Genomic DNA, 3,539 nt, shown 5'->3' on the forward strand with positions numbered 1-3,539 from the left:
CAGCGACGCCCACATCCCATAAATGAATAAATAAAACCATGACCACCATCACTGCATTGAGACAGTCATAAGCAAAAAGTGACATTTAATAAAGGTTCACTACGCCATTCAACATGCCATATAAATTGAACTCACACCCATGAAGCCAAAGTGCAGTTATAGTGATTTCTTAAATCTTTTATCGAGTGCTCCTACAAGTTGTTGCTCCTTCGCAACCGGCTGTGGTGGAGGCAGGCTGCTGACCAATCTGCCCCGTGACTTGGAGTGACCTTGATGGCCATTCTCTAGTTGCCAGAGGCAGAGAGGTCCCTGGCACACTGAGGGGTTCCTGAAGAGTTGCAAGAGCCTCCTCTGTCCACTGGCAACTTGAGGTACCAGTGCCACCAGCAGAGGGGCTGAGAAGCCACTATTCGCATCAGGTGCACTCTGAGAGGAGCCCCCAGATGCAAACTGCTGTTTCTCCTCTGCCATCGTGAGGCACACATATACCTCCCTGCTGATTTGAGGAGGACAAGATCGCTTCTCGGCCTTTTGGTTAAGATCAAGTGTAGTATCTGTTCTTATCAGTACTTACTTGCAAGAGGAGAAACCATGATCCTGGGTAGGTTTTGAGTGAAATGGCTATAACCAATCTTCGAGCTTCAGGCCAGGCAGTGCGGAACACCGTTGGGGTGGTCGTGAAGGACAAGGAAGGAGATGCACCGGTCGATCGCACCTACTTCATCAAGAAAATCCTCATCGATTGCTGTGGATTTCAAGTTATGGACATCTTCTGCCTGCAGGATTTCCCCAGCAGTGGATATTTCGACGTGACATTCAAGAATGTGGCGGGATGCATCAAGTTCCTGAAGGCGTTCAAGGAGAAAGGGGACCGGGCGCTGCTGTCGATCCTCAGAGTGGAGCCACTCTTCACGCTTCTGTCACAACGTGACCGGGTGGTGACAATTCACCTCTACAACCCCCATGTCCCTGTGGTGGATGTACTCACCTTTCTCGCCAGGTACGTCGAGGTGGCCGGCAGCAGCACTGATGTCAAGGACCCCTTTGGGATTTGGACCAGCAAGCGGCAGGTCAAAGTGACCTTGAAGGTCGATGCCAATGGAGCCATTATCCACCCTCCCTCCAGCTTCGCTATCGGGGGGAAGTCGAGGCTTCTTGGTCTACGCTAGGCAGCCCAGAGTTTGTCGCACCTGTGGCAAATCTGGTCACGTGGCAGCTAACTGCAGCACGGTTGTCTGCAAGAACTGCAAGGAGGAAGGCCATCATACCAAGGACTATAAGCAGACTAAGTGTTGCAACTTGTGCGGTGTGGCAGGCCACCTCTACAAAACCTGCCCCAAACGCTGCCTCAGTTATGCTCAGGCGGCAAGGTCCAAGGAAAGGCTGGGAGAAGGTATGACGAAGGCGTCTGGTGCTCGAAAGGAGACAAGCAACCTTCTCCGCAGCGAAGAAAGTATACCTGAGAAGGAGAATAAAGGGGAGGCAGCTGAAACCAGCGACCCAGCACCTACCCTGCATTCGGAAACCCCTCCTCCACAGACAGAATCAATGGAGGAGGAGGCAGCAGATAGACAAACAGGTCAGTGGCAAGTGGTACAAAGGAAAACCACAAAGAAAAGACCTCCAAAAGCGGAACAGGCCACCACCCAAACCAGTGGCAAGAGGAGGCTACCATCTGAGACAGCCTACAGCAGCTCCTCTTCACTGGACGAGGAAGTCCTGGAACGATGCCCCTTCAAAAGAGGCGGCAGAACTCAAAGGAGCTGGAAGATAAACCCCCCAGCCCCTGGGCACTGGAAGCTGTGAGGGGCCCGGCGTGCCCCAACCCCAAAGCGCCATACCTAACGACATGGCCAGCGCATCCCAGCTCCGGGACACCGAGAGCAAAGACACGTCTGGCGCACCTCAGCTCCGGGAAGCCGGGAGCAGTGATGTTTTCGAGGAGGAACAGAGGGGAACAGCAGAGGACAACCCAATCCTTGCTGCCTACAAGACCCCCCCCCCTCCCCCCGATGTCACACCAGAGGAACAAACCCTGCATGACAAACCAGGAGGTGTTTCTGAGCTCAACGAACGTGAAACAGCTTGCGCACACTATGGGTATGCAGGAACATCCCGAAGAACTGGGACTAGCAAGGACAAATGGTATGGGAAGCAACAACTAACTTTTTAAAAATGGGTATAAGAATTGCTTCAATTAATGTGCGTAGCATTGAATCCACTACGTGATGTGTTTCAACCTTGGATTACCTCGCCAAGGTCAAAGCCGACCTACTGTTTCTGCAGGAGTGTGGAATACCACATCTCAGCACCTGCAGGCAGTGGTTGCGATGGTGGTCCCACGGGCCATCGATCTGGTCAGGGGGTAATGATTGCCGTTCCTCCAGCCTGGGTATTCTGCTGCGGGGAGGTAACTTCACCATCTCCGAAGTTAAGGAGGTGGTGGGCGATCGCCACCTCGTAGCAGATGTAATGTACAACAACGCTCCGCTCCGGTTGATCAACGTGTACGCCCCAGTTCAATGCAGCGAGCGGCTGACCGTCTTCCAGCAGCTCCCACTGCTGCTGGCGATGTCCAGGCTGGTCATCCTAGGTGTTGACTTCAACTGCATCATCGATGCAGCTGGATGATCCGGCAAAGACGACAGCAAACTGGACGCTACATCCAGATTCCTAATAGAAACAGTTAAAGATGCCAAACTGCACGATGTCTTCAGCAAACCTGCAGATGGAGCGCAGCGTAGATACACATGGTCAAGATCGGACGGGTCTGCCCGTTCCAGGATTGACTTCCTGTTTGTGTCCCATGCTGTCACGGTCGGATCCACCGACGTCAAGCCGGTGTTCTTCTCCAACCACTGCCTCTTACTGGCTGACTGTCATTTACAGGACGACCAGCGGGTTGGCAGGGGGACATGGAAGCTCAATGCTACACTGCTAACCCAGAGAACGTTGAGGAACTCAAAAGGGATTACAAAGGTTGGAGGACCGTGAAACCCCTCTTTGACTCTCCAGTTCACTGGTGGGAAGCGACCAAGGAGATCATCAAGAGGTTCTTTATCCTCAAAGGTGTTCAGAGGGCGAGAGAGAGACAGAGGGAAATGTCCCGACTCCAGAAAAGTATGCAAAATCTGCTCTGGCTGCAGCCGATGGGGGTCGAGGTTAAGGAGGACCTCCAAGAGATGAAGAGCCAGCAGGCCTCGATCTTTGCCACGGAGGACTCCAAGATCATCTTCCGGTCCAGAGTCCGCTCCATTGAGCAGGATGAGATGTGTTCGCGTTACTTCTTCCAAAAGGTACACAGAGAGCTCTGTTATCAGCAGCCTGAAGGAAGAGGATGGCTCGGTAACATCTTCGCAGTCCGACATACTAAGGATCAGCAAATCCTTTTATGCTGGGTTGTATGACGCGAAGCTCACAGACAGCAGACCCTCCCAGTCCTTCCTGTCATCTATCACAGAGGTCTTAGATGACAGCACGAGGGAGAAGCCGCTAACTCTGGACGAGCTGACAAAGGCCGTCGAGTCCTTCGAGGCGAG

The 3,539-nt window shown here is 53.0% G+C and overlaps 1 pseudogene; it reads left to right on the plus strand.

The window, feature by feature from the left end:
- The first annotated feature begins 515 nt into the window (after positions 1–515).
- Positions 516–636, plus strand: LOC137377799 (U2 spliceosomal RNA; annotated as a pseudogene).
- The last annotated feature ends 2,903 nt before the right edge of the window (positions 637–3,539 follow it).

The sequence above is a fragment of the Heterodontus francisci genome, chromosome 1, assembly GCF_036365525.1.
Source record: "Heterodontus francisci isolate sHetFra1 chromosome 1, sHetFra1.hap1, whole genome shotgun sequence".
Taxonomy (NCBI): domain Eukaryota; kingdom Metazoa; phylum Chordata; class Chondrichthyes; order Heterodontiformes; family Heterodontidae; genus Heterodontus; species Heterodontus francisci.